General features: G+C 38.6%; 1 long non-coding RNA gene across 1 annotated transcript in view; it reads right to left on the reverse strand.

The window, feature by feature from the left end:
- Positions 1-9,271, reverse strand: part of LOC139440859 (uncharacterized) — a 94,455-nt gene extending 85,184 nt beyond the window's left edge. The window contains exon 1 of the long non-coding RNA XR_011651141.1: positions 9,149-9,271. This is a non-coding gene — a long non-coding RNA (uncharacterized lncRNA). The remainder of the gene's footprint in view (positions 1-9,148) is intronic.
- Positions 9,272-11,539: the final 2,268 nt, after the last annotated feature.

Here is an 11,539-nt window from a genome sequence, read left to right on the forward strand (position 1 = left end):
CTGAAGATAATTTAATATCTTAATAGTAATCAAGACTAGGCAAATGTAAGATTAACAAAATTCAGGCTAGTACCTTTATCTGGGACGTAAAGATTGAGATGGAAAGAACCAAGTCATAGAGGGTGTTCCAATGGTCCTAATAATGTTCTATTTCTTCAGCCAGAATTGCATGATCATCTGTTATAATATTATACATATATATAGAAACACACTATATGATGCATGTGATATATCTATATGAATATATATCATATAACATCATATACGGCTATATGATATATCATATAATAATTAAAAATATTGGTACTAGGCATTAAGACAAGCCTACTTCATCATTCAGGGGTCTTCTGGTTACAAGGGAAATAAAACATAACTGAAGTTGACTTAAGCAGAAAATGCATATGTTGGTTTAGGTAATTGAAATTGCTGGAAATGATGGCTTAAATGATATACTTAAGACTTAATCTCTTTGCTATTTCTTACTTTCTCCCACCACTGGTTTCATTTTTAATCTTTGTGCAGTGATAAGATAGCTGCAGTAGCTCCAATTTTATAATCTCTCAGGTTCAAATCCAACAGGAAAAGAATAACCCCTACTTCTGCTCTCACAAACAACATCTTGGGGATTAGTTCTGACTGAGTTGGACTCTCCTGGGCTGAGCCACACACCCAGGCACTTGGGAGCCACTCACTGTGGAGACCAGGGCAGGAACGCTCTCACATGCTAGTTGTGTGCCCCGAGTTCCACTGGGGACCCGCAGTGGTAAGTGCTCACCCCCCTGGAGGGCCCACACTGAGTTTCTGAGTGTTGTTTCCCCAAACTACAATTAGGATGCTGAACTCCAGAAATCAGCAAATGGGAGGGAGCAGGGAAAGATGCCCAATATACCCACAAAAGCCTATTTAAATTCAAATGAATTATAGCTCAACTAGAACCTAATTACCATTCAGTAATTAATTTATGGAAAGAGTGTGCATTATAGAGGTTAAGAGCTTGGGTTTGGAATCAGGCAGAATTAGGTCAAGTCCCAGCTTTCTCCATGATACTTGTGTAAACTTGTGTCTTTCTTCAACATGGATATTATATTTCTACCTCACCAGAGTGTTGTGAGGGTCAAGTAATGTGAAAACTGAGTTACTACAACATAACAAAAATGCAATAAATATAAACTATCTCTATCATTATTGTCATCATCATAAACTTTATTTTCATCATTATTATCGTCAATACCATCATCATCACTACTATTATCATTAATTTAATATTCACCAAAAATATGTTTCTTTCAGGGGTAATTTTTAGTTTTATTTGGAGGTATAAGATAAAAATTTTCCCTGTAACTCACATTTTTCTATTTTTTTACATTTTTCTATGATGGTACTTTTTACAATATACTGTAATTGTGTTTACATGTTTGTTGTCTGAGCAGATTGAGATCTTGTTGACAATGTGTAATCCATCATTGTTTCTCCTACTAGAGGGGGAAAAAATAAAACTCCATTACATGGGCCATGTTATTCTAATTTTTGAATGACTATCTTTAAGTCATCTAATCTGGCTAAAATAAAGCATCTCATAAATTTTAGATCTAGTATTAGAATTGTTTTTTTTTAATCTCAAAACTATTCATTTTCCCTCTACACTAGCATTTCTGAAACTACAGCATAAGGTTTTTGTGATTCTTCATATAAATGTTTTAGGTCTATATGACCTCTGTGGATATTTTTGTTTGGGTTTCAATGATGATATTAAAAATAAATACAAACATTATTAATGATAACTCATTGCTGGCATAATGTTTCAAAGGTTCACATTTGAGTTTGTTTTGAACAACACTGGTGTCGAGGGAACAAGCGAAGTGACAGCCTTTAACTTTTACGGCAGTGTCTCACAAACTGGCATCTGTGGACCCCTGAGGATCACCACACTCTGCTTGATAAATGTTGCCTGAATAAGCAAATGATTAAATTCTCTCCAGAGAATGGGTCTCCCTGTGGCAGGATTCGGGACTTTTCCCTTCCTCCAATCCCTTTCTACTCATCAGTCAGTGACAACAGGGACTCCTCAGTTTCATTTCAAGCTTTATGTTCCATGGCCTTAAGAAGGCAGGGGCTGAATGGCGATGGAGAAGGACCTGGAAGATAAACAACAGATGTAGATAAATGCTTCCTTGCCTAGGAAGGTTAAGACCCTGGGGAAGCCTGAGTTTGGGTACCTTTATCCAATGTAAACTTTAGGAACACATTTCAGTGTCTTTCCTGTCCTACTACTCTATGGATAGAATAATCTTCTAAACATCACAGCAATTGAGTGGCCCCATTATCTTCCATCCTTCTTCTCTCCCTGACTTCATTGTCCCTTAGGAAAACAGGAAATCTGAGGCTTTCCAAAGAATGATTCTGCTGTACTACATAAATGCACGCACAGTAGTAGCATTTAGTCCTGTAACTCTTTGCCTTGCATGCCAGTATTTTCTCACTGTCTCATTCCCTCCTCCAGAGAGGGGGATGGAACGGCTAACTTTGGTTACTGAGAGCCCAACTTTCATAAGACTACACTTTCTCTGGTGGGCGTGGGCCCACCACTGTGCAGCCCATCACTGCTCACACTGGGCACGGGTGCTTGCTCTCTTGGAACCGCTTACATTGATGGGGAGTGAGCTTTCCTTCTCCGTCCTCTGTTTCCATGAGATAAACGCCCTGCAGGAGGCCTGCCTTGTCTCCTCTCTCACTCCCCAGTAGCCATGTGTGAGCAGACCCAAAGTCCTTTCAGCAGCTGGTTCTGTGTCACTGGAGTCTGTTTTGCTGACCCAGCTGTCCTCATAGGTCTTATTTTGGCATGAAAATAAAAAAGTTTTCATTAGGCTTTAGTTGTAAGCTACTTTCTCTAATGTTCAAGAGCCCTGTAGTAGGGGGACAATTGGCCATCTGATTAGCCATTAGCAAAGCTAATATCTTGTCGCATTTAGCTAGTGATCCTTGTGTCTACTCTCTATTTTTGTGACATGGTAGGAAAGAGGAATGATGAGCCTTTAAGCCTGTAATCTCCAAAATCAGATTTTAAGGGATTATTTTCCTATGTCATGCTCTATCTTTTCTTACTTAGTCGGTGTAGAGAGAGGTAAAGATACAAATGGATAATATTCTCTGATAGATAAAAATGGCCTGAAACCTTTGTACAGGGCACAGGATAGCCAAAGATCACCCCAAAATATAAAATGCATTGAGACCAAGAGAAAGACACTAGAAGAGAAAGAATAACAGTGATTTGTTGGGAGAAAATTTCTCTTCAACATCCACTTATAACCTTTATTCCTTGGAGCTATTTATACATGAAGAGCATAGAGAAAGTTAGCAGACCATCAGTTGGAAATATTTTTTGGCCAAGAAAATACAAACAGATATAATGATATAAATCAAATTCCCTAACCCAACATACTGAACCCAGAACTCACCAATCTAAATACTGGCATTATCACTGCTTTTAGAAAATCTAGTATTTTCAATCATATCTGACTATACACTTGCAATATCGCTATGTGGAAATAAATCCAGATGTGAAGATATGCTCTCAGCTAATGGAAATATGTATAATTTTAAGAACTAGTAAGTTATTCATGCAAAATTAATGTGGCTACTGAAGTTGTCCTGCAGAGAATGGAATTGAGAATTTGATGAAAATGCTGACACCTGAATCGTATAAAGTCACAGTTTACTGCAATAAATGCAAAAGGTATGTTTTGGATAAACATGGTCCTTGAGCTGAGGATATTCAGTAAATACAGCTTTTTATATATCCACAACCAAGGACAAGAAGAAAGAAAGGAAAGAAAATGAGGGAGGGAGGGAGGGATGGAAAGAGGGCTGTTGTGGTTCATTTGAGTTGTAGTTGTTCCTTTCCGCATTTTCCTAAAGGACGTGAGACATAGCCCCCTAACATTCAAGCAGCAGTGTTGGATTCCAATTATACCTTTTCCTGAGACTAGCTGAATATCCTTAAGATTTAGCTTTTTCTTCTTTAAAATATGCATTCTCTTATTTATTTCATAAGGTGGTTTATAATATTAAACAAATCGACAAAGTCCCTCTTGCATAATCGGCATATAACAAAGTTTCATTTCCCTCTTTTTAACGTTGCCCTCCTTAAATATTCTACTGGACCGCAAAATCCTTGAGCAGTAGACTTGCAAACTAAATTTTGTTATTTGCACAAAATCACAAAAAAGCAGTTGTTCAAGTAATAGTTAGTGAGTGTTTTAATGTCTAGCTTAAGCCTAAACTGATCTTACTACTATAAAACGTAATGGTCATAAGCAAGTTTTCCCAAGTAGTAAGGTTGACCGCTCATAGAAATCTGGTTGTAGAGGAACCCAGGGGCTTCTAAAAGAAAATAGAACTACACATGGAGGCAAGCGTAAGATCATGAGATAAACTTATTACAGAATACTGGAACATTATTTTACTTCAAAAAAATTTCAGGGTAGTGGTCACTTCATACTCTTCTAGAAGAAAAGACCCATACTTCTCTAACTAAAGGATATTTTGGTGCAAATGTCTAAGAAATGAGTATCTAAGTCAGACATTATATTCAAGTCACTTAGGAACCAAACTAAGATATAATATGTTTGTTCAGGACTTTTAATAGTTCTCAAATGAGGTGCCAAGATTCAAACATCAAGAGGGTTCACATAAAAGTCTGGATTTGGGCTTTACCAGAAAATTTAGATCATTTATATTTGGCTCACATCCTAACTTGACATTTGGGTCAAGCTGAAGGATACTCCCTTTAAATAGAAAATGTGATTTCTTTCTTTGCTAGAGAACCCTCCCAGACTGATTCACTAATTTATCCACTCTCAGCCTCTGCAGGCACATGCACCTCTCAGGCCACGGAAAGAGAGAGTCAAATAGACAAGCTTTGCTCAGTTAGGAGGCATTCTGAATGCTTCAGAGGGGATAAAGAGCTCTGAATGGATACCTATGTACCAAAGTGTACTTTTAATTAAAGAGGGGGCAATATCTCCACTACTGCCAGGAATACAGCCTCTGTTTATAGGTTTTCCAGACGAGTTCACAAGTTAGTCCACAGCCTTACAAAGGTAGGTGGGCAGTGCCCCTCAAGAGATGATGTAACAGGAGGGAAGAGTGGCCCAAATACGTGAAAGAAGGTGCCAAAGAGAAGATGCCAGACCCAACTTTCAGAAAGAAGTTGTAGAAACCAGAAAATGGGACCTGCTTATAAGTATATATAAGACCATCATCCACCTCCACCTAATAAACCTCTGAATGGTATCCTTTGTAGAACTAGCTGCAGGAGCTGGAGTCTCTGTTTAGCCCATGGGAGTGACAGCTAAGGAAATGCAGAATACAAAGCAATGAGTGGCAATTTGCAGGCAAGCTACTAGAGTCTAATATTATTTTTGGACCTCTCTGCACCATTACTTTTAAATAAAAAGGAGAGGAATGAGTGTTAATACAAGTGTAGAATTACACGACAAGTTCTATTTGTGTGTAGCCCGCCATTCAGGCAAAAGAGGTAATAATCACTCGGAGATCAGATTGGCTCACTGGAGCACAGCAGTAGCAAAGAAAAGTCCAAAATGATTTACACGGAAGGAAGAAAAGGAAGGCAAGATTGGCCTTTTTATATTCAGCCACGTTTCCTTCACTTAGTCTTACTAGGAGCTATTAAAAAATTCTATTCACCAAAATATTTGATCCATGAATTAATTCATGAGGGATAAATGAAGACATTTTTAATTTCTTGTGAAACTGAGAATGTGAATTATTACTTTTCATTTTTAAGATATTCATCAAAATTACTTTGAAGAAGGGCTCCGTGTTTCAAATGGTCGATGATCACACACATTCCCATCCCCAGCAGGCCATGGAGCAGCCACCACAAACACCCAGAGGGCATCTCTCATCACCAGATACAGGTAAGGGTATATGTGATTTGTGCACGTGCTAACATCAACGTCAAGGGTATTGTAGTGATTCATTATTTTTGCTTCTTTAAAGAATTTCAATTAATTTTATAGAAACTAAATTTCCTTTTTCTTTCACATTTAATCAGTTTACCTATATAACTGAGTCACATAATTACATTAAGAAGCACATTGATTGGTGCACACAAAAAAAAAGGAATGAACATGATTGGTTCTTCATAAACCTATACTCAAGAGGATGGAAGCTATTGTATTTAGTGTGCCGAGGGCAGCAGTCTGTATGGTTTATTGGGGAATGGAAGGGTTCCTTAATCTGTCAAGTTGGCAGGTTGAAAAACGTTCGAGAGAGCCTTTTCTGTATCACTTAGTCTATGTGCAGATTAATAAAAGGCTATGTGATGGTACAAAAGCCAATGGAATTCCTGGTTCACTTGAAAAAGCCCAGTGCCTAGAAGCATCTGATGTATAATAACATCCTAATTAGTATTTGTTGAATGAATAGGTGTTATAAATATGTATATAAAATATAATATAAATGTATATAAATATACATTTTCATGTAAATATGAAAATCTAGGTATCTTTACTAGGCACATACCTTTGTTTTCTTTGCTGCTAAAATATTTATGCTGCTTTACAAATGATTTTGCTAATTGAAAAATGCTGGAGTTATTGACAACATTCCAAATTCCAATAATCCAGCACCTAACTGATAATTTTTTAAATGTTATTCTCCCAAACACGGATATTCTCTTTATCAGGGTTATTGTCGAGTTTGCCATTCTCCATGCTGCTGTTGTTGCTGTCTGGGCATCACAATTCTACCTACGAGGGTATGAGTAAGACAGAGCACAGAGAAAGTGTCTGTCACCCTGCATCTAGCACGCTTGGCCCCCACCAAAACCTGTTGAGTGAATAAATGAATGAACTGTTCTGGACTGCAGATATGTATCCCCCAATGTCACACTGGTGACACCAGCTAGAGAGCCATGGAACATGGACGTATGACCTCATTTAGAGAAAAAGGGAAGAAAGAGACCTTGATTTTAAGAAAACATATCCATGCAATTCCATGACATAATAGAGCAATTTGGGAGTGGTCGCCATGGTTCTGAGTCGTAAAAAAGACCTTCGAGTGGCTTCATGAGGACATGATGTTAGTGGCATAGGATCTAGGTGTGAAAGTCATGGAACTCTCAGAGCAAAAGGCCTTGGCTGGCCTCTGAATTAGTACGTATGGCCACCACACCCAAACTCGTAAGGCAGCTCCAGCAACAATCCGGTATTGGTGCCGGTATGCTTGACTAGTGGTGAGGGTAAGAGCAACTGCACCGCCCTCTCCGATGCCTCTCACACCCCACCCATGCTTTCCCACCAGGTGTGAGAGCACTGGGCAACACGACCAAGGTGCTGAGTCATCAGCTCCAGAACTGGGGTCTCTCTTCATTCAGGCCAGGAACTGGCATTGTGAGCACTCACTAGTAACAATTTGCATGCAGATTAAACATTATCCCGGGCAAATTTGATTTTACATTGAGAGACAGGGCAGCCCATTTCCAGCACGGAACAGGTACAAATACGTCAACACGACTTTGGAAAGCCATTTCTTTGCAGCGTGCTTTCATTATTTAATATCAACAAAACAAACGAGCAAAATAGAACCAGAGACATGGAAATAAAGAACAAACTGACAGTGACCAGAGGGGTGGGGAAGTGGATAACAGGGGAAAGAAGAAGAAGGGGCAAGTCGAGGAACATGAATAGAGGCTCCTGGGTATGGACAATGTGGGGTGGGGATTGACTGTGGGAGTGGGAGTGGGGTGGGGGTGGGGCAGGGGAGAGCAATGGGGAAAAAAGTGGGACAACTGTAACTGAACAATAAAAATAATTTTAAAAATCTGCTCGAATGTATGAAATAGGGTGAATTTCTACATGATCAGGGATGTCTGTTTTCATGAACTAGTACAAGCATATCCCCATATAAAATAAAACCTATAACATGATCATTGGGTTTTAATACTCATTTCAGAGTCTCTAGACATCTGTACTCCTCCATGATTCCAATATTGATAATAGCAATCCCTCACTCATTCCTGAGCTTTTAAACTGTGCCAGGCACCCTGCTGAGCCCTCTATATACATCCTTTTCTAATCCCCTCAACAACCCTATTAATTTAGGCATTATTCTTGTTATACTGATGAGGAAACCGAGACTCAGAGAGGTTTAATAAGGTGCCAAAGTCACACAGCTAAGAAGTGGCAGAACCATTGATGAAAGCCAGCTTCGTTTGACATGACACCAAAGCGTATGTTTTTCCTATCTATCCTGCTACTTCAGCATAGATACTCCCCAAGAATCCATTGCAGGCATTTGTGTAATATTCTGAAACATGCTGGGCATAGATGAAAGAGGAGCAAGTGACACAAAAATGTGCGGACAGTATAAAACGATTTGAGTTTCAAGGCAGCTATGCAGTAAGCTCTAAGAGAGCTTTTCAATTCATACTTGTTAGTATTTCCATGTAACAGCATCCATAACACTACTCTGTGGAGTAGGCAGATAAAAAGGGCCCTTTTTTGTGTATGTGGAATAAAATAAAATGCCTTGGAGGTGAATCGGCATAACACAGAAGAGGCGTGAAACCCTATTAGACGCTGGACTTGGTGATGCAACACGAGACTTTTGTTTCTCTTTCTTTACAAACTAGTAAGCAGCCTGGTAACCCGATAAACTGGACACCTCCACTCTTCATCCTCTCTCTTTTAAAGCAGGGAAAAAAGGGAAAACAAACAATCTTTATAGATAAATTAAAAATCTAACTAAAAAGCTAATTATAAGTGTATTTGTTTTGTTGGAGGTGAGGCACATCTATTATCAGGAAGATAATTAACTCAGTCCGACAGATCTAATAAAAGGCCAAGTTTAGCACTGGCTTAGCCAGAAGCCAGAGGCAAGCAATTCTTATAATTACTAGTTATTGTAACTGGGCTCAGAGAAAATGGGCTGTGATATTTAAACAGTAATGTTAATTCGCTTTTAGACCTGTCCTTTTTTCCAATGCAAGAGTAAGTAAAAGACTTATGAAAGCAGCCAGAATGAAAGTCATTTCATCTATAAACGGGAGAATTTCTCTGAACGGCTAATAAATGTTCTTACAACATAAATGTTTTAACAATCACTGAGCAATTAAATAACTTACCCCGACTCTGCAATGCATCAGAGGAAGTTAGCCAGTCTGCAGTGATGGGCCAAACCAGTCTGGCGTGCCTGTGTTTCACGGTCCCGTTTATCAACGTGCGTGGTGGTGCTTATCAGCTGGCCCTTGCATTGAGGGGACTAAAAATAATAATTAAACAGCATTACAAATAGATAATTGAGAATACTGACTTTCTAGGCAATTGCTTGCTGGGTTAGAAAAGATGAGGATATTTTAACAATCAAACAGATAGCACGCACGTGAGATAAATGATTTCCATTTCTACCTGGCAGCTGCCCTTAAGTAAAGCTTGTCTCAACATTTCACACCAGACTCCTTCCTGGAGCAAAACAAATCAACCTTTTTAAGACTGGAAGTTACTCTTTAACTGCTCTTATAATAAAGGCTGTAGAAATGAGTAATAACCAGTGTCAGAAAATAAGTTCATAATGCACCAAGAAAAGCACTTTAAAGTAAAATACCTGATAGTCAAGCACACATTTTATTATGTTCTACAAATATGGTGATAGAATCAGCCCATTACATTTGGTAAATATGTTGTATAATTTCTCCACATAATTTCCTGACCATTCTCCCTGTTCCCAGGGTGAATATTTAACCCACCAGCCTAACTAATTGTATTAAAAATACTTGTATAAAAATACTAACAAAGTTTATGGCAAATAGTCTTTCTCCCTGCACTATTCAGGGAAGAGTGGCTTCTGGTTTATTTTTTTCACATTTCCCTTGGGTTTTCTTCATTTTAAAACATTTTGTTTTGTTTTATGAGATATTATAATTGGGACAGCAAGTTTCACATAATCTCTTGTTTTTACCTTTGCACTAGGGAATTACATTCTTCCATGAGGAAAAAAGTAGAAGGGCAGTCCTGTGAAGGACGACACTCTGTTCCCACATTCGTCCCCTCTCATCTCCATTTCTAACTCATACCTCCACTGGCTCCTACCTCTAATCCTAAACGGTTCAGCCTCATATATTCACTGTATCATACTCTTATTACAGGCCTTCTTGGTGCATTTTCAACCAATACACATTTATGCCTGTTCTGTGCAACTCTATCTGACTCATGTTAAAATTAAGTAATCTGAGGTATTTTATGCATTTGTATGTTTTTACATTTACCTTTTGATTCTAAGCTCTTAAAAGTCAAGGACTATATTGATTATTTCAACTACAGAACAAAAATCTAAAAGGTGCCAACAAGCTGTTGATTCTCTGTTACTGAGATATCAGGGTAAAAGAAATTTAAAATATTGAAACATTTCATAGCACAGATAAGGTACTTCTTAATTCCTCTTCTCATTAACCTTGATCCTGCCCCATTGTTATAGATTTAAAGCATCAAAATGAAGCCTTCAGCTTCTCTGATAGTAAGGTAGTAGTCTTTAAATTTATGAGTTTTTAAATAATTTCCCTTTATCCAGATGTCCATGAAGTAGACAAACTGGAATTGATTCTACATTTTTTCAAGGTTCCACTCCAGGTCATTGGTGGGAATGCACCAGTGGCAATGGAGCTTGAAAGATGGGGAAAAGACTGATGGAATAGGAGTCTCCAACCTTCCTCCACATGTGCGCAGGCAGAGCACATGCTTCATTTCTTATGATTGCCAGGGGTCGCTGTGTAAAGGCAGGGTTCATCTGCCTGGAATTGAAACCAAATTGACTATTATTTATATAGTCCCAGGTAGGAATGCATAGCTTTGTGTGGTAGGAGAAAATTGTTCAGAGATGAGAGCTAAAACTCAGCACTAAGTCCTCATCCTAGTCTTGCAAGGACAGCATCATAAAGAACAAATTAAAGGACATGGAACAGGTAGGAGATCCCTGGAGGTAGACCACTCCCCTGAAGAGGTTGCAAAGGCGTTCAGGTTGCAAATTTTGACAACAGTAGAATTGGGTTATTGGATTGTCAGATTGCTTCAGGACAAGGTGTGGCACTTGGAGAAGACTCTGTCTCTTTACCTCAGAGTGGAAAGATCAGAAAGAAAGGAAGGTGAAAGATGAAAGGCTCAGAAAGGCAGGAAAAGAAAAGACAGAAATTGCACACAGGTCCTGATTTGCTTCGGCCTCACCTTTTGGGTTTTTTGTCATTGAATGCAAAGTGTAAGTGATTGAACAAAACCATAAACACTGAGTCAGAGAAGCAAAAAGACTTAAATGAGTATGTTTTCTTGTAATTTCCTTTTAGAAACACATTTGTGAATGTATTGGTGAGAAGAAGGAATCTGGAAGAGCCTGACCTCACTGAAATTTTACTGAAGCCATTTCATCCTCATTTTTGCGGCAGTTTAATGGGTGAGACTCTCAGGAAAGAGGTTTGCTCGTTTTAACTGTGATTCATTAGTGGAATCAGTCAGTAGAGGTGGGGCCA

This window comes from Desmodus rotundus, chromosome 4 (genome assembly GCF_022682495.2).
Source record: "Desmodus rotundus isolate HL8 chromosome 4, HLdesRot8A.1, whole genome shotgun sequence".
Classification (NCBI taxonomy): Eukaryota; Metazoa; Chordata; class Mammalia; order Chiroptera; family Phyllostomidae; genus Desmodus; species Desmodus rotundus.